Below are 27,749 nucleotides of genomic sequence, written 5' to 3' on the forward strand. Positions count from 1 at the left end.
TTTAGGAAAACGCATCATGAAAGCTGCAAAACGGGAGTTACAAACGAAGCTTACTCAGCTACAGATGACACGGGACAAGACGGAAACAGTCCTTACAAGTAAAAACAGCAACCGCATCAAACAACATGTACAGTCGTTACAAGCTATTGTAGACTCGACAGATGAAGCGAGGCGAAAACTAGGAGAAATGAAAATTGAAGGTGGCGAAGACGCGCTCGCAATTACCACATGGAGTGAAGAGATAGAGAACAAAATCGCAATTGTTGATGATGTCAATAAACTGGCTGCATTCCTCACCGAGGCTGAACAAAGGGAGACAGAAAAGGCAAGACAAGAGCAACTTGATTTCGAGAAAGAGCTGATAGAGAGAAAATTCAGATACCACAAAGAGCTTGAAGAGAAAGATCAAGATTCCATTCTCACAGAGAATCAAGACGCCAAACAAACACAAGGTACAGGTACCGCTGCTAAACTTCCCAAGCTCACTATTACAAAGTTCGATGGAACGTACCTTGACTGGAATCGTTTTTGGGGCCAATTCACTGAGGCTATTGACAAAACTGGGATGGTCGCGATAACGAAGTTAAATCTATAGAAAAATTAGAAAGAAGCAGTACGACTTCTTGCGCAATCATGTCGTTAAACCTGTGCTAGCTAAATTTTCTGGAGACTACCATTTCACAATTATCAAGTAGCCGCCGTTCTTTGGATCGCAAGACTGAACAGTCCTACAACTTTAAAACTGACTGTTTCTTCTGTGAAATGGAAGTTGATTTCGAGGAACAAAAGAGAAGATAAGGGGGTGCGTTCAGGGTGACAACCCTCGAAACTAAAAGATACTGTGCTACAAACCTGTTCCGAAAGGAAAGATGAGTGGGCAGAAGTCGTACAAGCCAGAATATTACATGTTCATGATTTACAAGCAGCCAATGCTTTTTATCATCAGGCGTGCAGTGTGAACTTCAGGACCAAAAAGCAAATCACAATGTTATTTGCGTCAGAATAGCCTGATCTTAAGAAAAGAAAAATTGGGCGAATTGCATGAAAACCCATCAAATCAGGGGCGTACCCAGGGGAGGGTTACAGGGGTTCCGGAACCCCCCCCCCCCCCCAAAACGAAACCAGCTTTTGTGCACAGTTATACAAAAGGAGGCTGCCAATGCAAAGAAAACAATGCTTTTCAGTCTACAACATAGGTCGAAAGGCATGAAGCATACAAGGTATTTTTTGACATGTTACCTTCTATCGTCAAGACACTTGAGGCCATCTTCCATGAACGACTGTTCCAAAACCAATACAGCAACACTCCACGGAACTGGAATGGCAAAAGTCGAAATAAAGCGTGTTCGCTTTTAAATGCCGTATTGAAGTTTCCCTTCCTCATCACTCAAGTTACTGCTATGAAGAACTTATCGGTCGTAAAGCCCCTGAGCATTAGGCTACAGAAACAAGACGATGTGTACGAGGCAAACTGCCAAGTTGATGACCTTGGAGGCGACCTCAAACTATCTTGAGACCTCAAGCTGGCTTGAGAGAATTCCTACTCTTGCAAGGAAAGTCGGCACCGAACCTTCTATTCCAAGGCCGACAGGAGCATCGCAGTAACGTGGAGGCAATGACGCCCAAAGTGTATTATATATTTCAAGAGGGCCCTTGCAATTCCCTGGCTAGATCACTTAGCTACCCAGAAGGACATACTGTCTTCGCTTCCCTGCTTTGTTCCAAAGCTGCTGGTCTGTCGAGAACACGATCAGCTCAAAGGTGCACTTCAGTTTTATCGCCTCAGGTCACCGACTTTGAACTCCTCCGTTGCGCTGAAAATAGCTGCAGCATGACCAATCTTAACTACCTGACAACGCGGTTAAAGCTCTGGCGAAATGCGACTATGATTTCTATACCAACGTTCAGAAGTTGATACGAATCCTCTGTACCCAGCCAGTAACCTCTTCAGAATGCTAATCTTTTAGTACTCTACGCCAACTGTAGACTTACTTACTGGCAACTATGTATAAAGAACAAGAGTTTTCCCTTGCTCTCATAAACATTCACTATGACCAGGACGTTGACGTTGATGATGTTATTGAAAGTTTTGCTCAAAAACACCTGCGAAGCGTGTTTCTCGCTGACCTTCTGTCTCCTGATTGAGAAATAATAACACAATCCTAAAAGAAAAAAAACTATAAAAGAGCAGAACGTACTAGTTGCACGTTAAGAAATGCTTCTTCTAGTGACACGCGTATGCCCTCTGAACAGCTGTATAATTGAATTACCTTGAGTGACTGATTTCCGACGAGTTGGGCCCCCTCTCCCCCCTTGCAAGAAGGCTGGGAACGCCCCTGAAAATAATTTAAATAAATTGTGAAATTTTCTTGGATAGTATTGCGAAAGCCTATTTTATTTTTGTCAAACATATCTTGTTTATCAGCATCTTTGAAAACTAGTTGTACCTAGTAGCTGCGTACTGTTGGATGATAATGAGATAATGAAATGTTATAGGGTTTCTTTAGTACAGACCATTCTGAGTGAAAATTTGAAAAACTGTCTGTCTTTGAGCTAAAAGGACTGTTAATGAGTTTAATTGAGCTTATACACGTATTTACTTAAGTTATCTACAAGCTGAAAGTTCACAGAAGTACCTGAAGTAAAATTGACCAATTTTGATGAATTAAGTGCATTTCTGGCGATAAATAAGCAGAATAACACCAACTTCTGGTTTTTAGCCTCGTTTCCATGTTGCACCAAAGCAGGAGTTATTAGTCATCAGAATTTTGACATGTTCCCGTGCTTGGATATTTTGGGACTTTTAGTATGTTCATCTAGGAACCATCCTTTAATGATTGGTGAAGAGAAAGCTTCTGTTGCAATTAGTGGCAGGTCCAGCCACAAAATGACTGGACTACATTCACATTCCTTCATGTTGTTGTGAGTTGACTGTAAGCAAGGAGCAGTGATGGATACAAGATACGGGTTCGAACTAAAGGTGGGGTAGGGGAAAGAAAGGGATAGATGTGTTGGAATATCTGGATGACAGAGAAGATTGGATTGACCTTCCAGTTGGAGATCGTGATTCATTTAGTGATAAGATTGAAATGGAGAGCTTCGACGCGTGGAAATCTGAAAGTCATTAAACTCAAAGTAAACAAATTGGCAATAACACCACAAGAAAGCGCAAAGCATTGTGTCTCACAAAGCGCTCACAGATTTCTCCGTCTCCCTCTCTGAAATTTACCGCGATTTTACACGTGGCTAAGAAACAAAAATCTCTACTAGGTGCAAAATGCCTTGAATTTTGACAAGTCTCCCACAGAAAAATTCTTCGGGAAACTTTCGAAAGAAAAAAAGATATTGAACGAGCAGTCGCAAAGAAGCAACATGAACTTGTCTGAACTCCAAAATAGCTGCAAACCGCTAACTACTTTTTTTTTAATCACTTTATTTAACAGTCAAACATAATTACAGAGCTGTCGTATAAAATATTACATGCAATATAAGTGATGCAACTACTGCTACCTTGGTAAACAAGGTGTGACCAAACCACTTGTGTATCTATTTTTCTACAAGAATATATATTATTTTTTTAAAGTATTTTCCCTGTGATGAGTAACTTAAGCAAACTATTCCAAACAAGCGCTCTAAGCTACAGTCTTGGGCAACCATCAATTCAGTCCACTAAGTCAAGGATCTCTACCCTAGACAATCCCTTAGATGATCTCACCAGGAACATGGCAGCAGGTGGGAAGTTTGCCCGAGCAGAGCTCATGGTTACACAACCAAATAAAGCATTTCTGAGTGGAATGTTTGAGAAGTATAAAAATGGCACTGGTGGGGAACATTGATGATCCGTTCTCGGCAGCATTAGGGATCCTAAGATCCTTTCATGTGTTTAATCCCCTTACTGTTCCCCCTAGCTGGCTCACCTGAGTTCACAGTTTATGGTGAGGATGAAGTTAAGAAGATTACAACTCATTTCCATCCTAAGGATAAAGAGGCATCTCAAGAACTCATGGACAAATGGCAAAACTTCAAGCACAACCTGCTAACGATGAAGAGAATGCTTCCTGAAGATGTAAAAGAAGGGAGAGGTACACGGACGCTCATTGATTGGACGTTCTCCAAAGTTCTTCTTGAATGCCACACCTAAGACGATTTTTTCCCTGTTATAACAAAGCTTGCAGATGTCACACATAGTGCCCCCATTACTACATAACGCCTGGCCTGAGAGAGGTGCAAGTGCCTTGAAAAGAATCACAGCCAAACCCAGGAACAGGCTTAGTCAAAAGATGTTGAATGCCCACCTGCAAGTCTCCGTCAAAGGCCCTGAATCTGGGACTCAGAAAGCGCTAGTGGTAATTAACTTAGCCAAAGAAAAGTGGCTAGCAGCAAAACCATGTCGCAAGTTAACCACGAAGGTCGTATCTGTTAGTGAAAGATAAAGAAGACCGAGAGGGCACCTGAAGAAAGCAGTGTAGAGTGTGAACATCAGTTGTCTGTAGAGGAAACGGAGGTGGAGCAAAATCAGTTAGGTGAGGTTAAATCTGCATTTGGGCTTCCAAAGAACTTTAAATATACAGACACAGATGACAGTGGCTTAGACTCAGGACTTTTCTGACTGAGCAAATTGTCACTACATTGATAAAAACTAATGCAAGTCTATTCATTCCCAACTCCCTATGCCATTAGCGAACAGTAGCTAACACAGCAAATAGTGTTTAGGTTAAAACACGCTTTTTTAGGATAACTTGTTATGCATTTGTATTAAATGACAACATAATCTGAAATGGTACCATAGGGCACAGTGAAGTATAGTAAAGGTGAAAATTTTAGCCCAAATCCTGCAGTCGAAAACCCTCCTTAGTCCCAACCCCAAAGTGCCAATGCTGGCATGTGGTTTGGATGACCCCTCAGATGGTCTAAATGAGGAGCCAATTACATCGGCATATTATGCTGTGTAAAAGCTATGTACAACGAACTTTTTTACACCACTAAAACAAGATATATATAATTCATATTTTAGAAAAAAATATAAGCCATGAATAAACCGCGTATGTCTAGTGACATGAAGACACTGACTACACGCTTAAAACGTTTTGTTATAAAAAACAATGATTAAACATAACCACATCTAAGCCACTGACTACACGCTTAAAACGTTTAGTCATAAGGGAAAGGGATCGCACCTCTGGCCTTTTTGATTAGATACGATTTGGCAGAGATTTGCGTGATTCGTCACTTTCATTATGACTAACAAGCACAAAGCGTCCTCTGGGGACAATACAAGTTCGAAAACTGTTGAGGTTCCTAAAGAGACGCCCTGCAATGACAGCTGTATGCCTGAGTTGTTTTCGCCATAGCCGCATGATTGGGGTGATTTTTCTATGCCTAATGATGCGTCCCAGGCGTTCCTGAAACACCTTCAGGCTTGCCGAAAGTTCTCTGTGATTTATTTAATAGTGGTACGAGGTACGAATCGGCTCCAAAGTTTACCTGGAACTTGAAAAATACTGACCGCCGTGTCCGACTTTGCAAAGAATTATCTGCGTTTTTCACGGTCGATACACAAGTGAGCAGCCAAGAAATTATCATGGGTTTTGATGCGGCCAGTATTGACATTGATGAAATTTTATCTATCCAGCGCCGAGCGTCTAACAACTCGTGGGTTGTTAGTTTCCACTCCCCTGAAGCTAAGAATGTTGCCCTCGGAGTTCCATCCGTCACAATCGCCGGTTGCAATGTTTTCCTTGGCGACAGTGAAAATCGTGAACAAGTTGTCAAAATATATGAAGCGCCAACCGAATTACCGGACATGGTTCTCATCGGTCGCCTATCCCATTACACTAAGGTTTTTTCTTTCCGTCCGGATAGTTGCCAATAACATTTACAACGGTGTGCAAACTGCAAAATTGCAATTGAATTTGCCCATACCTCCGACCATTTTTGTAGCAGGCGAATTGGTTCGAATTTGGTATCTGTCGCAGCCCAAAATGTGCCGTAGATGTGGGGATGTTGGACACGTGGCTGCGAAATGTTCTTTGCTTCGGTGTTTTCATTGTGAGGGGCCGGGACATCAAATTGAAAATTGCACTTCACTACCTCTCTGTTCCATTTGTCTTGGTGCTGACCACAATGTTTCCTTTGCCCCTTTCTACTATACAGCGCAAATGTGGTGAACCAGGATGGTGGTAGACCTTTGCAGCCTGTTGAGATCATGTCGGAACCGGTCGCGTCGGCTGCTGCATAGCCTTCTTACGCCAAGGCGGCCTCTTGTACACCAGAGCAAGTGGAGACCATTAAAGCTGCTGAGGCGGCAAGGTCAGTCTCCAAACAGCCTTCTTCCAAGTCTTCTAAGGACTCAAAGGATTCTGGAAAACAACAGCCCAAGAAGCCACCCAAGTCGAAAGCAGCTAGTGAGCTACCTCCACCAAGTGTCCAAAAACCATCCTTGGACCATAAACATACTACACAGGAAAAGGCAGAGCGTGAGCGCGGGCACTTGCGGGAGCGCGGCCCGGGGCGTGAACAGGACCACGATCATGAGCGTTCATCTGGGCATGATCGGGAGCAGGACCGGGACCATGATCGTCGCCGTGACTGTGATCACTCTTACGAGAAAAGCCCACGTGGTATTTCTTTTGCCTCGAGCAACAGCGTACGGAGAAAAACTCGTTTGATTCTGTTGTAGATACTGATGGTGGCGAGAAAACTTCGCTGGCTGATATTGAGCGGGCTTTTGTGAAATTTTATCGTGATCTCTATGCCAAAGATAATTCTATTGACATGCAGATCCAAACCGATTTAATTGATAGTTTAGAATTTTCTTTGCATGATATTGAACGTGGTAGTTGTGAGGGCTTTTTTACTAAGGACGAGCTTTTCTTTGCTTTGAAGGGCCTTCAGACCGCAAATCGCCTGGCTCTGACGGCCTGCCCACCAAGATCTATTTGTCTTTTTGGGATGACCTGGGTGATTTTCTCGTTCTGGTTCTAAACGAGAGATATCGCCTGGGTGTTCTTACATATAGCCAGCGCAAGAGTCTCTTGCACTTGCTGTACAAAAAGGATGATAGACGACTGCCGAAAAATTGGTGCCCCATATCACTTTTGAGTACGGATTACAAACTGGCTTCAAAAGCTATTACTGAATTCCATCGTTCACCGAGATCAGACTGTGGTGTGGTGGGTCGTAGTATATTTTCGAATCTGCAATTAATTCGTGATACTTTGGACATGATTGACAAAACTGACGAACCCGGTATTCTTGTCACTCTCGATCAGGAAAAAGCTTTTGATCACGTCGATCATGAATTTTTAATCAGAACTTTAGCTAAATTTGGTTTCAGTCCTTCTTTTTGTAATTGGGTTGCTCTTTTCCACAATGATGTCTTTTCTCGCACAATTTGCAATGGCAATCTTTGTATGCCTGTGTTTCTTGGGAGGGGTGTTCGTCAGGGTTGCACCCTGTCCCCCCTCCTTTACGTATTGGTTTTGGAAGTTTTGTCAACTCAGATTCGGAGATGTAAACAAATTGAAGGTTTCCAGCTCCCTGGAGCCAGGGGCCTTCAATTGAAAGTCTTCCAGTATGTAGATGATGTGAGAAGTGAGCGTTCTCTCTGTCATCTCTTGCGTGTTGTTAATGTCTACGAGAAGGGGTCGGGTGCCAAGCTCAACACTACCATGTCCGAGGCTATGTGGCTTGGTAGGTGGCGAACTAATGGTGCCTCCCCTTTCGGTCTCACAGGGGTGTTTAAAATGAAAATTTTGGGGGGTTATTTTTCGAATGGTCTTGTTTCTGTCGAGGCTGACAATTGGAAATCTAAGCTTGATAAGTTACAAAATGTGGTTAATCTTTCGAAACAGAGAGCGCTCTCACTTTTAGGTCAGGCGATGATCATCAATGCCTTGGGCACTAGCTGTTTCTGGCACACTGCCAAGATCATCATTCCCCCACAGTGGGTTGTTGATTCGTATGATAAATTTGTCTGGTCTTTTATGTGGCCAGGGAAAACCGAAAATGTTAGTCGTCAGCGTTGTAGCGCGCCGCTTTGTGGCGGCGGCCTCAACGTTGTTGATTTTCGCCCAAGTGTGCTGCTCTTCGTTTGTTTAATTTTTCTAGTTTACGTGATGATTTTGGCTGTCAAAGGTGGCATCTTCTTGCTCGTTATTTTCTCGGGAATCGTCTGCAAAAACTTGACACGTGATTTAGTTTTCTTTCTAATCTTGTTCCTGTTTCTTCTACACCTTCTCACTTTTATCGGTCTTGTATTTCTCTTTTCCAGCAAATCTTTGATAAACATGGTGCATTGCCCGACGTTTTTTTGTGTAAGAATCTTTATTTACTTTAGGTTGTTTTTCCCGATGCTGCGCCTAAGTCTGCTGCAGCTGGTTTTTGGGGATCCGTTGTCGGTCGCCCCATCAACCAGTGGGCTTCGTTGTGGCGTAAATCTCGCCAAAAGATTATTGAGAAAAAAAAGAATGATCTGATTTGGTTGTTAATTCACTGTGCTGTTCGGGTTCGATATACACTAAAGTGTTGGGGTGTTATTGACTCCGACAGATGTGCTTCATGTTCTCGCGTTAAGACAATGCAACATTGTTTTGTTGATTGCCCCCGGGTTAGAAAGGTGTGGGATTTTTTTGCGCCTTTTCTTTCCCGCCTTTTGGGGTCCCCTTTTTCCTTGTCCTTTTTTTCTGTACTTTTTCCGTTTTCTCCTTTACAGTCTTCTCTTTCTTTATCTTTATTTTGTTATCTCGTTGCTACCATCTTGTTTCATGTTTGGCATGCTCGTAATTCCACGACTTTTAGGAATTCTTAGCTTCCTCCGCGTGCTATTGTTGACACAATTATTAAGGATATTCAACTTCAAATTCACAGTGAGCGTATTGATCATGTTAGGTATTTCTGGTCGGTTAATAGTGTTCTTTGTAAAGTTGGTACAGATGACAAGATTTCTTTTGTGTTTTAACTTTATTTCTATTTTTGTTTTTTCAGCCCGGCCGCCTTAATTGGTTGTACTGGGTCGTTTCCCGTTTCCTGTTTTATTTTTATTTTTTCTTGTCCTGGTCGCCTTCATTGGTTGTACTGGGTCTTGACTATTGTATATAGTGTATATATGTGTTTTTTAGGGCGGGAGAGGCTTGGCTGTGGCCTTGTCTCCCAGGGCCTCTTTCGCTTGCATTGTAATTTGTTGTTTTGTTGTTTTTGAATTTACTTGTGCTTGTAAACAATATTGTATTTACTCTGCTTGTAAATAGTATTTCGCATCTTTGACTTTTTGTATATAGTATTTCAATTAAGTAATCTAAGTAATCTACTTTTTGAGATATAATCTTGTAGTTTACTTCTCCTGGTTTTTGTTATTTAGCTTCCTAATTTACTTCTCGTATCGAGATCATTAGATTTTGTTATTTAGTTACGCAATCTGCTTTCGCTTGGTCATTAGCATTTTTCCCGCTCTTTTTGCGTGTGTTGTATTTTGCATATTATTCGCGCTTTTTTTGCTGTGTGACTATTTTTTTGCATATTTTTCGCACTTTTCTGTATATCTGTGTTCTGCACATTTTTCGCGCTTTTGCCTTGTAACAGTTGTAATCAATATTGTAATTAGGGCTTAGTTTTCTTTTTCTTAACTTGCACTTGATTGTAAAAGTTGATCTTTTTATCAGTGGGCCCTTTGGCTCACTGTGTAAATAAACTTTTAGCAACAAAAAAAAAACGTTTCGTTATAAAAACAATGATGAAACATAACCGTATTTAAGCGAATTACCACACGCTCAAAAAGTTTCGTTATAAAAAACAATGATTAAACATAACCACATCTAAGCAACTGACTACACGCTCAAAACGTTTCGCAATGAGAAACAATGATTAAACATAACCGCATCTAAGCGAATAAAACACGCTCAAAACGTTTCATAATAAAAAACAATGATTAAACATAACCACATCTAAGCGAATGACTACGCGCTCAAAACGTTCTGTTAGAATGAAACAGAGAATAAACATTACATCTATGCGACTGTAGCAACATTTATCATAAAACCAGATCTAATGCATTCTGGTTGAAGACAAACAGAGAGAAAGCAAAGAGAGAGCGATATAAGTTTGTGTATGCACACCCAAGCAGTCGGCGGATTGTTGTGGGGTCCGTCTGTTAATTATAAAACTCAATATTTAACATTTATACACCTTAAAATCAGTAAAAAGTCTTAACTACTTCTGTAAACGTCCTCAGTCCATCCCTTACCCCCCTCCCCTCCACACACACACACACCCCATCCCATTCGTTTAAGCCCTTTAATATGGTAGAACGTGAAGGAAGTGACGAACATCAAAGTACTTGAATATAAAAGACGACCGTTTTTAGTCAGCCCTTTTTTAAAATAGATTTTTTGGTACAACACATGGGGACGCGTGGACCCCACGATTACGGTCTCCATCCCTGATTATTGCTCCTAATGGTTGCATGTAAGAAAATTGCAATCGTTTTAATTGATCCCTCACGCTATCTTGATTTATCAATCGTCAATCAGTATGTAATCACCGACTGTATCATGTAACCGTATATTTAACTTGATAACTTAGGATACCGTGTATTAGCTGGCTTTGTAATTATTGCAAGTAACATCACTGTCTTTGCGTATAGTACTTATACTTTTGAAAATTCGAATTTTTTTATCTTTGTCAGGAATCCCCTTTTGATTTCACCGTTTACCAATTGTGTGGCTCTCAGGATGACGTCTCTTTATTTTCTATTGATGGAACCGTTTGCGATTTTAGTTTTTGTGAGTTTTCTTTTAGTGACTGTCAGGTTCACACTATTCCTGTGTTTGAAATTATCAATGTCTATATTTCCCTAATTGATGTTGCGGTCCCATCGGCTTGCGGAGAGATAAACACTGGACTTCATGACTCTGTGGGTTTCCCTTTTTGAGGAGATACCCCTTTTGATTCTTCAAAACGTGTCTTTGGAGTTTCTTCATGTGTAGATCATGCTCGTGCAAATGCTACCCTTGACATTGTGCGTTTTCCTGCCACAAATTGTGACTTTGCGCCGAATCCCCCTTTTTCCTGGGATCAATTTTCTGGAACTCCAAATCTCGAACTTGCGTTTTCCCTTCATGACAATCCGCGCACTTTTGTGGTGATGTTCGAAGAATATAAGACACAAATAAGCCGCGGAAATTCGAGCAAAAAGTATATTGAAGGTGTCCGTGCTGTCGCCTAGCAACAGTGCAAACAAAGTTGACGTCAGACAAAGGGAAGGTTTCTAGGTAGCAACAGGTTGGAAGACAGGCTTGCGTCAGATGCAACTTATGTTTATTCATTGAATGCTTAACATGTTTATTCATGGAGTAGAGAGAAATGTGTACAATTGGTGAAACACGACCAAATTGTGATAAGAATGAACAACAGGAGGACGCACAAGGGGCAAGCCAGATTCTCCTAGCTCCTGCATTTGTCATTGAGTAGTGTCGTTTGACAATATCCTTGGAGTACAATATTTTTAATTTGGGAATAGTGGAGCGAAGCTGAATTAAGGCTAGTTAAAGCTCTCTAATCGTTTTAAAAGATTCCATTGTACGCACCCGGCTCAACAAACCAAAACCAGATCAGTTCGAATCGTCGGAGGAGGAGGAGGAGGAGTATTGCCCAGGCCTTCCACGTTTGCCACTTGGAAGGTACGCATACAGGCAGGTACGTTGTTCACGCATGTTACTATTTTCTCAGTAATAACCAATTTACAGCTCTTTTTAATTTTCCTGCACTTTCATGATGCCCCTCTAAAACGCAGTTAAGAGAAAACAAAGTCTCTTTGTACCTCTGGTTTGGAATAAGCTTAAGATGCTACATAATTCTAACGACTTATGTGTTATTCTTGGTTAGATAAACCACTTCCACAAAGCTGCTTATTTAGTTCCTTTTTACACTCCCAGGTTTCTTCCGTCTTTCACCCCAGTTCACCTGCATAATCTGTTAGAATTAAGGACGGCCACCTTTAACTTAGATGCAGCTCAAATTTACTCTCATTTATATGAATGCTGCAGTAACTCTTTAGAATTTAAAAGCAATAACATGTACTGATTTTTAAACATCTTTTTCTATCTTTAATTTTCAGGGCAACTCCACCATGAAATACAATAGGTTACGCGAGGAGGAAAACTGTCTTTCGGAATTTCATGGCATCGGGTCCTTTGTGCATAAGGGGGACAGGATTAGTTCACTGATTCATAACATCTTTGGCGGTACTTCTAAGGTCTGCAATCCACCTGCCCCCTTTTTGCCCAATAGAATACCCATAGCTTTAAGACCACCTACTATTCCATCTGGACTTTGGTTAAGGGCGCATGGTATATTGGATGAAGGTAACCTTTTTATTCATTACAGTGTTACGGGAAATTTAATGGTCGCAACTTAGCAAGTTTCCTTCTAACTCCAATTACGGATACTAAATCACCCATTCTTAGACCTGTACGTCACTCTTGTAGTTGTTGTTAATTGTCTGTTTTTATGTAATCTCCGAGACTCTGAACCACCAAATCAGTGCCTTAAGTATCCCTCGTTTTCTAGCCTCCCGTAGAATACACAAATATCAACTTTTTTTCAGTGTTGCATTACAGTTGATGTCTCCCCAAAATACCAGTGGAACTGCGTTTCGACTTGTCAGACACCTTAAAAGCCATGCGCAGTTGAAAATGTTTTGTCATGGACAGTCCCAGTTTAGGGGCTGGAGTGTTCGTATAGGAAAAAAATTCTATTTTGTTATCCCAATCGCGGTAACTGGGTCAGCCCGCCTTCTCATTTGAACACATCGAATTTTTGTAATGAAAAGAGTGGTGAGGCAAAAAAATCCCAATGTTACTCAACACTTGGACAACTCAAAATTTTTAGTTCAGGCGGAGTATACAGTTTATGCCTTCCTTTATCAATAATGGCTCCTATATTAAGGGCTATAAAATCGTATTTTAGCTGGAAGATTTGCTGAAGAGGATGCAGCACCCTGGAAACTCTTTGCAGCTGGTGGAGAGGACAACGGTGAGCTGGATGACAGCGATGTCAACATACAACAAGAAATCTCTCTTACCCAGTTTTGTGGAGTGTTCAAAGGAACTTATAAAGACAAGCAAGTTGCTGTGAAAGAATTTTTGAGCACAACACCCTTGCAAGACAAAGGGAAGATGAAACAGGAGGCACAAAGCTTACTCAATTTTAATCACTGCAACATCATTAAATTCTATGGGATCCTATCCAGGCGTTGCGCTATTGCTACGGAGTTTCTTGAGAACCAGATTGTAGTAGAGGATGAACAAACCTGGGTTAAGGATGTACGCAGACTCTTAGACAATGCCGACGATGACTTTGATTGGAGAGTAAGAATTAAAATAGCCTGGGACAGTGCGAAAACCCTCCGTTACTTGCATAGTCGTGGTGTAGTACACGCCGACATGAAAGCAGATAATTTCTTCTTAGGAGGAGGCACATCTATCGAGTTTATAGTTAAATAGGGTGACTTTGGTGAGGTTGTTAGAGCTTGTAAGAGAAGGACCACAGTTACAACATCCGTTTAATTAACTGGTGATAAAAAAGGAGATGATAGAATGCCAGCAGGAACCCTTCCATTCATAGCCCCGGAGCTTTTCGGTATTGGCTGGAAACCTACAGCCGAAAACGATGTGTTCAGCTTTGGTATGTATTTGGTAGAGTTGATGGTTCCCTCCAAGCTCATACCTGGGGTGACGATTGCTTTTTCCCTGATGTTATTCCATCTCTTATACGTGACGCAAAAAAGTCCTTCTCTGCCTACACTGAACGAGATGAGCCCGCTGGAAAGTCAGCTTTCCATTTCTGCCATCGAAGAGAGCTGGAAGAGTGAACCAAGATCCAGACTAAGAATGGAAGCAATCGAATGCAGTAGTATATACGCTGCGGTATAGCCCATAACCAATAAGCCGGATTCGGGTCACATGATGCCAAAAATGACCATATATGGTAAGCATGATGACGTCAAAATGATGCCAAAAATTCCATACATTCCAAAGGATGATGTAATGGTGTCAGTAGGCAAATGAGGTGTGTCAAAAAGTTTTGAGTCCGTAAACAATCAGAAAGAGGGGCAAAGGTCAACCAAGACAAAAACCACGTGATGTCCACATAAGCAAAACAAATTTTCTAATGACGTTTTAACAACTGTATACAGCCTTTGAGGGGACTTGACTTCTCCATGTTCACTGCAAACTGACTGACTGACTTACTCACTCCTTTAAATAAGATTCTCACTCCTCACCTCAAATTGATTTATGGGTGAGAGAAAAGAGGGGGGATGGGGGGTAGCCCCTCATAATGTAAGTCATGTGACCAAGTCCCTCTCAACCTTATAAAAGGAGAGGACCCTCCAGAATTTTCGAGACTGGCCACTTTTCTCTGCTTGAACAGGTCCAACCGGATTCTGACCAATGGACACATTTTATAACCAAATAAGGTTATCTGTTGTTGAAAACGATAGTGGTGACGACCAACTTTTGTCAGAGGCGTTGGATCAAGCAGAAAAACAGTTGGGTGGAGGAACGAGTCATGCTGACATTTTAATTTTTACTCCTTACACGAATTGTCGAGCACGGCGTTTTGGTGTGCATCAACGTACGTTGACAACGCTTCTGTATTAACCAAACCAATGGAATGGTTGAAGCATTGCTCAAAGGCTAGAGAATGGATTACGTACTTGATGACGTAGTGAGCCATGTTATTGATGATGCCTACCAATCCCCTCCTGGTGCCATTCCCCTTCTCATTTTCAAAGGAGGGGGTGCCCCCCCCATCCCCCTTCTTTTCCTCTCACCTATAAATCAATTCCAGGAGAGAAGTGAGAATCTTATTTAAGCGAAGGAGTGAAATGAGTCAGTCAGTTTGCAGTGAATGAGTCACTCAAGATGACAAAAGAGATGATGAGTTATTGGGATGTCATGCCACTGGAGATGCAAGAGTATATTCTAGTTTGGAAAAGTGTAGCTGAAGAATGTGATAAGATGAAAGCTGTGATGAGAGAACTTCACAAATTATGGGCTTGTCCTTACACTCAGTATGCGACCCTACCCTGGAACAGTCAATGTGAACCAGCATCTTCCATGGTGTCCATATGTTTGAGATGTAGCGTGTTTGAACACCAGATCATTCATGTCAAACATAGACGAGATTGTGAATGCCATCAATGTTTTGACCAGCGATTCGTGGAACGAACAACAAAACCACCCAGGGTCTACGGACCCAACCAAATCTGCAAAAGTCTACAACCAACAAAGGTATGATCATTCCACAAAATAACCACTAAGTAGTCAGCCTGTCTTTCGAGTCGCCGGGCTAAAAAGAAGACACACAAAACAAAACTTGTCATATGCCTCAAGAGTTGAAACCTTCTTCTGACTGGAATGGTTGGACGCCACCCAACATGCATAAAAAGTACACCAACATCGATCCATTGAGTGACATTCCCACCATCGGATCTGAGCAACATACCGCCGATTTCATGAGTGCCTTAGCTGAAGCTGACAGACAACCATGATGGAAACAAAGAAAACAATGACGAACCATGAGTACCACAGCTGTCGTAGCTGGTCCTACTTCACGAAGAAGACGAGGATGACCCAAAATCATTGTTGGTGGAAGAATCAAAAGAAAAGCTATCCAAGATGATCTAGATGCCTTGAGTACCCTGGCCACCATGGATGGACCTATTTTCCCTCCCAAAAACACTTTGTTACAGACTGATCTAAAACATGGTCAATGTCTTATCCTGGACACAAAAATGACCTAATCAATTCCATGACAGGAATTTTTATTTTTTCCTTTTGTCCCTCTAGGAGCATCCGAGAAAGCATGGAAAATGAGAGTAAAGCAGCCATTTGCTTGCACAACTTGCTAGTGGCTTTTAAAGGGCTGCTGACAAGCAACTACCCGGCAGCATTTCTAGCACTCAGGGCCACTGTCATGTCTTCGGGCTACCAAAGAATCATTCAGTGGGGGGGGGCGGGTCATGCCCTGTTGTTCTTCTAAGTGGACACACAGAGACCTCAAAGACAACAGTTCTCAAAGCATGCATCTCCATTACATGAAACTCAGAAGCACAAGGTTAGTTATTTGGCATTTTGCATCAAAATGTACACATAATGATCAAATTAACTTATTTGAGCTGTGATATATGATGTTCTTTTTGCTGTGGGTGACAGATTTAGAATCAGGGACATGACCTGATCAAATATCCTTGAATCATGCCCAAAACCCCTCATAGTCAAGCAAACAAATGCTCACCAGTTTTCCTTTGCTGTTGATATATTTGTGTGAATTTTTTGGGGTTTTTGTTTCCAGCTTCACCGCAGTTTGTCCCAAATGATTGATGGATTGTTTGCTTGATTTATTGATTGCTGGATTTGTTAGATTCACTAATTGGATAGTTAGTAAATTTCAAGATTGTAATACAGTGGAAGCTCTCTAATAATTGACACTGTCGTAAGCTGGCAGCTCTACTTACGACAGCCTTCATAAGACTCAGACAGAGGATTTCAAGACTGGAGAATGCTTTTACTGACACAATGGTGGAAGGGTAACTATTATTTTCTCAATATGCTCTTCTCATATTTACCAACTATAAAAAGTTTTTGCAGGGTGAAGACCCTCTTCATTTACGTCCTCAAGGAGCAAATGCATCCATTTCTTACCAAACTTTCTTCAAAGTTTGTCAAACCTGAACACAAGGTAAAGCATTTTGAAGAGGGAGGGAGGAACTTTTGATATAATATATAAATAATATTTTGTTCATTAATTCAGATCAACTTTGTATAGAATTGCAGACTTAGGTGATTGTTGAATGGTTTTAGGCCATGCGCGTTAACTCTAGGTTAGCTTTGTGAATCTAGAGTGTTATTGGGTATCCTGCAGAACCACTACCAATATGCCTTGTGGTATCAAGTCCTGAGGGATGCCCCATCCCGTGCGGATTTAGGGGCATACATGTTCCAGCAAACAGATGATTATCAGACGACTGGAAATCAAAATTTCAGAAAAGTGGCATGAACTGTGAGTAGTTTGAAGCTTAAGTTATATTATTTAATGATATTAGACTGGAGTCTGCATGGACTGTGATTGGTAAAATAAAAAATGTTTTATCAGAGTATAAATAATTTAGAAAAACAGAGTTCTTTTGTTTTGAGTGTGTTACGTCTATAGCTTTCTGGTCTGATAATTCTTATAATGGTCTATAATGGACTGCTGGAAGAAACTTGTACTTAGAACACTATGTTAATGACTGATCTAAAACATGGCCAATGTCTTATCCTGGACACAAAAATGACCTAATCAATTGCATGACAGGAATCTTTATTTTTTCCTTTATTCCCTCTAGGAGCATTTGAGGAAGCATGGAAAATAAGGGTAAAGCAGCCATTTTCTAAAAATGGCTTGCACAACTTGGTGGTGGTTATGAAAGGGCTGCTGACAAGCAACTACCCAGCAGCATGTTTAGCACTGAGGGCTACTGTCATGTCTTTGGGCTACCAAAGCATAAATTACCCAATCTCTCCTTCTTTCTTGAGCTGGTAAAAGAAAAACTGTTGATTCAAAGATCAATCGCATACTCAAAAGGTCAGAAAGATATGTTTTTATATTTATGGAAGCCCTTACTAGCACTTATTTAGTTTAGTTACCTAGAACGCGTATCGCAGCTTTGTTACCTTTGTCACTTTACTGTCACTCTACTGTAGTATTGTTGTATGTATTGTTTTGTAAAAAAATAATGTAAAAAAGCGATAAATATTAAAAAAAAATACAAGTAAACTGCTAAAGTGATATAATTATGGTGGCTCTATGAAAACCTTCAACGCCACTAGGTGGAAAGGACATGTTCGAAATAACCCTTATAAGAACAATGTTAACCAACTGAATTGAATTAAGGAGACATACACCTCAACTTTTCTACCTTTTTGATTTTCACATATTTTTTTTGTAACCACAAAATTAAAAAACAATATTTCATCTGCAGTATTGGCCATAGATCGTACGATTTGTATGCCTCAGGAACTGGTATCGCACTCTAACAAGCCTGCAATGGAGCCTCGCATTGTTTTTGTTTTGAAAATCAAATGAAATGAAGCTCTTTTGTTATTACGATTCCCAGGGTGAGTCTCTATTGCAAGCTACAATCGTGGACAAATCTCCTTAACAAAAGTGCGAATTTTGCGCATATATGCCAGTCTACCTTAAAGAAAACACCGGCTGGAAAGTAACAAACCTTCACTCCCCCTCCCCCTAACTCAATGTTGCTTTTAAGGGCGGACGATGGCCCAGTCTTTTTTTCAGCAGCAGAACAACATTGATGAGGGGTGGGGGTGGGGCTGTGTTGTTGACGTATCATTGTAGCACTCGAATTTGGAGATTAACTGACAGTTTCTTAACCCTTTCGTCCACGATTGTAGTTCCAGTGCAGTACTGAGAATGCAAATATGGTCTATTCTTTTACTTGACATATTTCATCCTCAAACGCCCAAGGACAACTGATAATCAGGGTGAGAAAAGGTAATTGGGTAAATCAGTTTCGGGTAGTACTGCCAAATTACTTTATGGCTGAATGAAGCCCTGGGTTTCTACTTTTATCAAACCTAACCGATCTTGTTACGCTTCACAATGCACTCCTCGTGTATCACTATTACTATAATCTTTGCTTATTTTTTTTCCAGGAATTTGTTGCAACTCTTGACCCACCAACAAAGGACAAGATTCTAGTCAATCTTCTGAGTATGGGTAGAGGAAGCCTTGACTTTGCAAAAAAAATATTACTACTGTGGACTCAGCAACAGAACCACCCTTGAATGATAAACCAGGACCACAGTGGTGCGAGTGTAGAGTCTGCCGGCCAATGCCCAGTGATGAAGAAAATTTATGCTGCAAAAGGGTGACATGTGTCACTAGCAACACATCTTTTTCAAACATTTCCCTTGATAGACATTCTTGAATGAAAATGAAATGAAAGCTCGATGTGACATTCGTGTTGACGACTTTAACTTCAGCAGGGAAAGCTTTAGGAAAGCTGGTTACTGCCAGTTTGCGCTCTGGTGCTTTGGCAAACTAGGAAGGGGAAACAGAAGATGTAGTCTCTTCTTCAACAAGTGGGCCATGTCTACAGGATGCTTCAGCCCAAGTGTGTTCCACGCACATGATTCAAACAAAAACAAATACAAGAGAGAAACAAATGTCAAGTTGCTCAAACACAGTTAACCTTTTCATTGAAAGTGAACTGCTGATTTGAATAGTATCTATTCTGCAAAGTTGACAATATCGTTGCATTGAGAAGAACCTGCCGGGCTTTCCCACCGCAGAGCATTTTAATACAAATGGCCACACCATCCAAGACTGTGGAATCATGCTCCGCGATGGAAACAAGCAACAAAAGCGTCAGGAGATGCGCCTTATCGTCAAACTAGGCACCAGTCAGCAGCGTGGACTGAACTCCGATTTCAGATATCTTTAGGTCGTCACGCGCACCTTACAAGTTTAAATCTGGCTTCATGGCGCAAGCCAGCTTTTTAACATAAATCTTTTACTTTTCCACTGATGAAGGGCTAAGCCCGAAACGTCTGGAATTAATTCAACATAATGGCACTCAACACGCGTATTTGAGAACTATCTTTTATCTTTCACTGTTTATAAGTACAAGTGCCACGCAGCTAACGGAAATTTTTCTGTTAAACTTTTAACAATATCATTACAGTGTATATAGTAACAAAGATAAGGCAATAATTTATCATGAAGCTTGTTTTACATGTGTACCAAAGAACGGCTATAGGTACTAAGTATTTTTTCAGCTGTTACCCAATAATGATTACCCAATAATAATCTATTCATCAGCCACAAATTCCTCACTGCAAACTTCTTACTACGTGTGAATAAACCACAGTTACATAAACTACAACATATTGGTGGGGAAAAATTTAAAATGTTGAACCTCACCCTGAGTTCTTCCACATTTCCCTCTGCCACTTAACAACAGTACCAGAAGTGGTTGATGATTGGATCAACCCAATCGTTTACCACTTGGCATCCTTTCATTTTGCCAACCTATAGTTAACAATCAAATTGTAAACATATCACTCTCAGTTACAAAAACATGATCAATGATGAAGATGATGAGTAAATAAAACAGGACTACGGTGGCTGATAGGGACACAACACAAACAAAAAACCCACAAGACGAATACAAAACCCACAACACAAACACAAATTAAAATTCAGTGGTGACTTGTGTGGCATAATGGGGTCATAATTTGTATGGGGAGCATCGAAATATGACCTTTGTTGCATAAGATAGGTTAATTATTGACTGTGATTGTCAGCTACTATTTGCTAGGATCATGTTCGCGTCTCTTTTCCCTCGTGTCGCTAGCCGGCAAGAGTTTTCGTGAAAGTTTGCTTTAAAATTAGGTTGTGCTTTCCGCTTAGAAAAACGTACAAGAACTAGTAGTGTTTGAGCAGGTTTTAGAATTGCGATCTTAGAGTCAAAGGTGTTGGTTGAGCTCGAGTCCGTTGGTTCAGAATGTTTTGCCAAAATTGTGGTCACAAGCTTTCTGCAGAGGGCAATTTTTGTGCAGCATGCGGCACAGTCGTAAGCCGAGTTGCAGTGGAAAATCCCTGTGAAAAACCGGTTACTTTCGAGGACTTTATGGAAGAGAAACAAGTCGTTCGCGTGTAAGTGGAGCAACACTGGACGCACAATTTCAAGCTGCCAAAAGAGCCAAGAAGAAGGAACGTTCTGCTCACTTCAAGTCCAAAGGCCAGAAAAAAGCAGACGAAACAGTGAAGGTTCGTACTTCAAGACGACTTAAGAGAGCCACAGAAATCAAGCCTACAATCACGTAGAACAGTATTAATTTCGTCCTTTTTCCTTCCTGAGTTTAGGCTCCTTGCAGACATTGTCACGCATTTGCATGACGAGGCTGAAGAATGTTTCCGCAGGAGGCTATCTTAATATGGTTGGTTTTTTTTTGAGTGTGTGTGTGTGTGTGCATGCGTATACCTAACATGCACCTGGTGGTATACAATATACAGTAATACCACGCGCATGAGAACTTAGATTTTAAGAACCTGTTAGGCTAAGATTTTCGATTTAGACCCCCTTTACCTAAGAACCTGTTTTGGCTACAATTTCAAAGCAAGGTCTTATTTTATCAAACAATGAAATGCTACTGAGTTATTTACAATATTTTGTAAGTTGTAAGTTACATTCAGTGTAGCTTGGAGATAAGTTGTGCTTCGGCTTCGGCTTCATCGCTGATCAGTTGTACGAGAAGATCACGCGATTTTTTATTTATTTATTGCTGGCGAACCTTAGTGAGGCCTGTTCCTGTGTATATATTGTGAACAGCCTCGAAATTTGTTTGGATGTCAGTTAGTTTATTTTGGAAGCATCATAATAAGTACAATTGCAGAAAGTACGAACTAAAAAGTCACGAATGAGATCAATCTTGTAATGATCTGGGTTGTTAACGAATAGGTTTCGGAAAAAGAGTAGTGGACGGACAGAGTAGTTGACTAGACCATGGGTTTATCAAACTATATATCCTATTGGAGACGTCGCTGATACAATACATTGTAGTAGAGTATTAAATTACATGTCAATCAAAATAGGATGTCGGTATTATTATTACATCTCCCTTTCTTTGAAAAATAAGATCATAAATGATAATGCGGTTTACTGTTCAAAAGTTCACGACATAGTCCTTGAATCTATTTGGAAAGGATCTATTTCTAGTAGATCGTCTGGGAGGGGGAGTAGGAGCCGGTTCGATAGGTGCTGTGGCGTGAGCGGGGACGTCGGGCTGTTCTTCCGTGACGGGAGTTTGGAAGGTCTGGCTTGTTTCAGTTGTGTGATTCTCGTCGTTATCCTCAGGTACTGATATGACAGGAGGTGTTTCTGTAGTCTGCAACAGATCTTTGCGATTACGGCGATACTGTTGCCCGCTCGCTGTGGTGACTAGGTAAGATCGTGGCGTTTCAGCTTTCGCATCTACCAAGGCAGGTACCCAGGTTTTGCCTTGTCGCAGACGGACAGCTTCCTGTGGTTTGAGGGCTGTCAGGGGCTTGGCTCCTTGATTGTAGTAACGTGCTTGCTGCTGTTGGCAGGTTACCAGTTGTTGTTTCACTCCAGTAACCAACTGTGGTTTTAAAAGGTCTTGTGCTACTGGGATTTTGGTTCTAGTTGTGCGGCTCATGAGAAGCTGTGCTGGGGAGTAGGACATTCCTGTCACGGGTGTGTTTCGATATTCCAGCAGGCCAATGTATGGGTCGCCTGTTTTCTTTAGAATGCGTTTGACGGTCTGGACAGCTTTCTCACTGAGGCCATTTGACTGTGGGTAGGTGGGACTCGACGTGGTCACCGTGAATCCCCAGTCATTTGCAAATTCTTTGAATTCTCTGCTGTTGTACGGCATGTTGTCTGATATAAGTTCCTCAGGGATTCCATGTCTAGCGAAGATTGACTTCATGTGTGTGACAATTGTTCCTGCGGTTTTGTCACGCATTAGGGCTGTTTCAATGAACTTGGAATAGTAGTCCACCACTATTAAGTAAGGTTTTCCTTTGTGTTCAAACACATCGGATCCGAGCTTTTGCCATGGGCGATCTGGTATGGAGTGTGGAATCATTGGTTCCTTCTGATTCTTGTGTCTGTGGGTCAGGCAGGTTGGGCATTGTGCAACGGTATCATGGATGTCGCGTGACATTCGGGGCCAGTAGACAATGGATCTCGCACGTGCTTTGCACTTTTCGATTCCAAGATGGCTCTCGTGAATCAGGTCGAGAACGCTGTTCCGCATTGCCTTTGGGATGATCAACTGTCTCCCATTGAATAGAAGACCCTCGGCTTCGCTCAGATCGTTTCTAATGTTCCAGTACGGTGCAAGGATCGGTTTCAAGGCTTTCCTGTGGATTGGGAAACCTTCTGCTAACTGGGTTTTCAGCGCCTGTAGTGTTTCATCTCTGGCGGTTTCTTCTTTTAACTGCGTTAGTCTTTCTGCACTGGCTGGGATTTCTTGGATGAAACTGTGAACCATGACTTCGATGTCCTCATTGAGGTCTTGTTGATCCTCAACAGTTTCAGTCAAATACGCTCTTGACAGTGTGTCTGCAATGAACATTAACTTTCCAGGCACAAATTGTACTGTCAAGTTGTACTTCTGCAGCCTGATCAACAATCGTTGTATTCTCGGGGGAGTCTGAGATAATGGCTTTGTCATTATCGCCTCAAGTGGTTTGTGATCACTTTGTACCACAATGTCATTTCCGTAGACGAACTGATGAAAACGTTCGCACGCAAAGACGATCGCCAACAGTTCTTTCTCTATTTGCGCATAATTCTGTTCAGCGTTGGTTAGCGATCTAGATGCGTAAATGACGGGATGTCCTTCTTGAAGTAGGCAACTTCCAATACCACTTTGAGAAGCGTCGGTTTGGATTGTGATTGGCTTGTCCTGGTTGAAGTATTGAAGAACAGGGCTGTTTGTGAGCGCTTGTTTCAGTTTTTCTATCGCGTGTCTGTGCTCGTCGTACCAGAACCATTGTGTGTTCTTTTTCAGCAACGCACGTAGAGGGGCGCTGATTTCCGACATGTTGGGAATGTATTGCGATAGATAGTTCACCATGCCAAGTAAACGTTGCAAATCTTGTTTGCTTTGCGGTTCTGGCATGTCGATAATTGCTTTTATCTTCTCGGGATCTGGTTTAAATCCATCAGCGGTCACGATATCGCCCAGGTACTTGACTTGGTCCACGCGAAGTTGAACCTTACTGCGATTAAATTTGATGTTTCGCATCCTTGCGCGTTCTAGCACTTGTTTGAGAGCACTGTCATGTTCTGCAGTGTCCTTTCCGGCAATGATGATGTCATCGTGTACTGCTAGAACTCCGGGTATATCACTGAAATTGTCATCTACCATTCGTTGTGCAACGTCGCTGGCTACACAAATTCCAAACGGCATTCGGTTAAACTTGTACCGTCCGAATGGTGTGTTGAATGTGCACAGGATGGACGATTCTTCGTCAAGTTTCTTGTGCCAATAACAATTGCTCATGTCGATCACTGTGAAAAGTCGCTTTCCGTTTAGTTTGCTGGATATAGTTTCAGCTGTCGGCGGCTTGTAATGTTCCCTCTTGATTGATTTGTTCAAATCTTTCGGATCTAAACAAAGTCTCAGTGTGCCGTCTTTTTTCTCAACAATGACCAGGCTGTTGACCCAGTCAGTTGCTTTGTCAACTTTGCTAATGACTTCCATTTCTGTTAGCTTTTCCAGAGTTTCCTTGAGTCTAGGCATGAGACTTAGTGGAATCTTTCTTGGCGGGTGGATTGTGGGTTTTGCGTCATCGCGCAGCTCAATGTGAAATTCGCCATCCACTAAACCAAGTCCGGTGAAGACGTCTTGATAGTCATCAAGTATTTCCGTTTCATTTGTCTCCATTTCATTCACACTGTTGGGGATACTTATCAGTTCCAGATCTCGGCACGTTTGAAGACCAATTAAGGGTTGAGCTTTCTCAACTGCGACAATGAAGAACTTAGCATCAATGATTTTGTCATTGTGCTTGATTTTCATTGTGCATGTTCCTTTAATAGGTACGCGGATACCACCGTAAGCCGTTAACTTGACTCTGGTTGTCTGTAGGCTAGGCTTTTTGGTCAGCTTTTCAAAAGCGTGCTCCGGAATAACGTTGCATTGTGCTCCGGTGTCTACTTTGAAGCAGATATCTTCATCATTCACTTTCAAGTTCGTGAACAGTTCGTTCTTGTCGCTTTGCGACAGATCGAGTTCTCCTAAGAATAGCTCTTCATCTGTGTCGCTGTCGGCGCGTTGTTCTACCTCGTGAACTTTTTGGGAGGCAGGTTTTGTACTTTTGGAGAAGCACATGTTAGCAAAATGATTTTTCCCTTGACATTTGTGGCATGTGTGGCCGAATGCCTTGCATTCTTTTGGTTTGTGATGAAATCCACAACGCCCACAGGGGTTTTTGCTCTGTTTCGGCTCTGATGTTCTTTGAGGCTGATTTCTCGATGGCTGTTTTGGTTTCTGGTACTTTCTGTTGATGTTTACAGCTGCCGCTTCAAAGGCTGGGTTAGATAGGGATTCTATCTGAGTTTTGCTCGTTTCCGCGGCTCGTACAGTGTTAATGGCAACCTCGAGTGTGAGTTCAGTGTTGCGTAAGAGCCGTTCCCTTACACTCTTGCTGTCTATTCCACACACAATCTTGTCTTTAATGAGACTATCATTGAGAGTTCCAAATTCGCAAGTTTTGGCTTTCATGCGAAGGTCAGTTACGAAAGCGTCGATTGGTCGGCCGTTCTGCGTGCATGAGAAGAATAAGTAGCGCTCATATGTGACATTCTTCTTCGGCGAGCAGTAGGCTTCAAATTTTGCGACAAGAGGTTCTATCTTGTTTTCTTCAGCTTCGGGGATAGTGAAAGTATCGTATACTTCTAGCGCCTCGTCTCCAATAGTGTGTAGGAAGACTGCACATTGAGTTTCTTCATCCTTGGAGTCTGCTCCGCTTGCTTTTGCGTAGAGAATCCACCTTTGTTTCCACTTTCGCCAATTTTCTGCGATGTTTCCTTCCATTCGTAAAGGTCCGATGGGCTTCACGTGTTCCATGATTGGCCTCTTGAATTTCTGACACCATGTAATGATCTGGGTTGTTAACGAATAGGTTTCGGAAAAAGAGTAGTGGACGGACAGAGTAGTTGACTAGACCATGGGTTTATCAAACTATATATCCTATTGGAGACGTCGCTGATACAATACATTGTAGTAGAGTATTAAATTACATGTCAATCAAAATAGGATGTCGGTATTATTATTACAAATCTAATAGAAACAGACACATAGATAAGATCAGAAAATAGTTGGCTTAAGACCTGCGTTGATATCTTTTACAAAGCACAATAATGATAAGGTCTTTTAATTCAAAGCACAGGCAGAGTTCAGAGGCTATTAAATGCAATTGATTGCAGAAAGTATGATTGAGGTCAGGTTGAAGAGGCATGCTTCATGACGCTTGCACTGTTGAATTTCAGTATAACACGAACCAAAAGTCACGAACTGAGATCAGACGGCATATAAGATCACAAAATGGTTGAGTTACAAATTCAAATACCTGGCATGATATCTTTCATAAAAAAAGAATTACATGTTTACAGCCTGCATATCACAACTTTCACGTCGCCAGCATTACTTTCATTATGAAATAGCTAGTATATTTATAAATAGTATATTCAACAAAATTACGAGTAGCATATTTTCCGTGAACGTAGAACTAGTAAATTGAAGTCGTCGGAACAACTTTGCGTGAGACTAAAGTACTTGGTACTTCTACAGAGTTCAATTTTATACCCTTCTCATGCAATCAAAAGCGAGTAATTTTGTTAAGTGTACGTGTACTATAATAATCCAAAACGAAAGCACAGTAAATATTATATCATAGGAATGCGTTTGCTACTATTTTGTGAGTAGGCATCTGAGCTCCCGGACTATATGTTACAAACTCGTTAACTTGGGTGCGTCTCTGTCCTACTTGCAGATTAATGTCGGGCCTGCATTCCTCAACAGTGAACACGGGAACTTAAAATAAAAAGAGCTTCCTTGTTGCCGGTTTCTGTGAAAAAGTCAGCAACAGATGTCACTGTGAAGAGAGTGGCCATAGAAAAGCACCTCGCACACAACAAGGGTTTGCATGTAGAGTCTACAGACCATGCAGAATGGATTCCACTGTACCCAGATTTGGATGTTGTACTTTGCATCCCTGGAACCAAGGAGTGTTTTTCTGTCCAAAGGTACAAAGAGTCCATAGGCAAGCCATACAACCGCGTCAATCTATACTTGTGTAGACAGAGTGATCACAAAGGTATAAACATTAATTTAAGTTCTTTATTGTTTTTAGTAAAGTAGTGGACCAAGTTTTAACATGCTTATATATAACGTAATGTAATCTGAGGCTACAAAATTAAAACAGTCCCATGTTGGGCCTTAGGTCGAGAGTGGCACAAACACTCAGTCATACCATTCAATAGTTCGGATAGCATTTGTCAGTATATACTATATCTCGTCTCAGTAGATATCAGCCACTACTCCCTCCACATCACAGACTTCGGTGAATAATTGTTTATTGCATTATCACTTCTGTACTGGAAACTCAGTTTCGTGTACACTAAAGGCATAGAAGGCTCTTATTTTTCTCTCTCAGAACGTATTATGCCATATCAGCCGATAAATACCCCCTCCTTAAATCACGCGTACAAACGCTGCATGCAGTGTAGCATTACTTATGGCTATCAGTATAACAAGACGTTTAATGTTTTTTTGTTTTCGGCTAATGCGCAATGCGGGTTCCTTTGGTTTCCTTTAGCTGCCCTCACAGATACCGATACAGATCAGGGAGATGCAGAAAAGGAAGAATCTGAGAAGGTTATCTCCCAAAACTAATACTGTCTCTTGATTTTTACCCTGCGAACAGAGCCTCCTTTGGGAAGATCGAAGGAGGCTCTGCTTATTGGGTACTTTCTTTTTATTTTATGCCGTAAACCTGCCGCAATGCACTGTTCGGGACTCTTTCTGAGAAATGCAATCATAATAACCAGAGCTTAAGAATATCACAAGTAACCCACGCCATGTACAAAATGAGTGGAAGGACACATTTTTACTTGATTTTGTTTTCAACAGACTTTTTGACAGATT

The 27,749-nt window shown here is 41.4% G+C and overlaps 1 long non-coding RNA gene across 1 annotated transcript; it reads left to right on the plus strand.

Annotated features, from left to right (window-relative positions):
* The first annotated feature begins 20,395 nt into the window (after positions 1-20,395).
* Positions 20,396-27,479, plus strand: LOC146479098 (uncharacterized). The gene is made up of 3 exons (XR_014864972.1): positions 20,396-20,835; positions 26,596-26,919; positions 27,421-27,479. It is a non-coding gene; the product is annotated as an uncharacterized LOC146479098 (long non-coding RNA).
* The last annotated feature ends 270 nt before the right edge of the window (positions 27,480-27,749 follow it).

The sequence above is a fragment of the Pavona decussata genome, unplaced genomic scaffold (genome assembly GCF_977016875.1).
Source record: "Pavona decussata unplaced genomic scaffold, jaPavDecu1.1 SCAFFOLD_61, whole genome shotgun sequence".
NCBI lineage: Eukaryota > Metazoa > Cnidaria > Anthozoa > Scleractinia > Agariciidae > Pavona > Pavona decussata.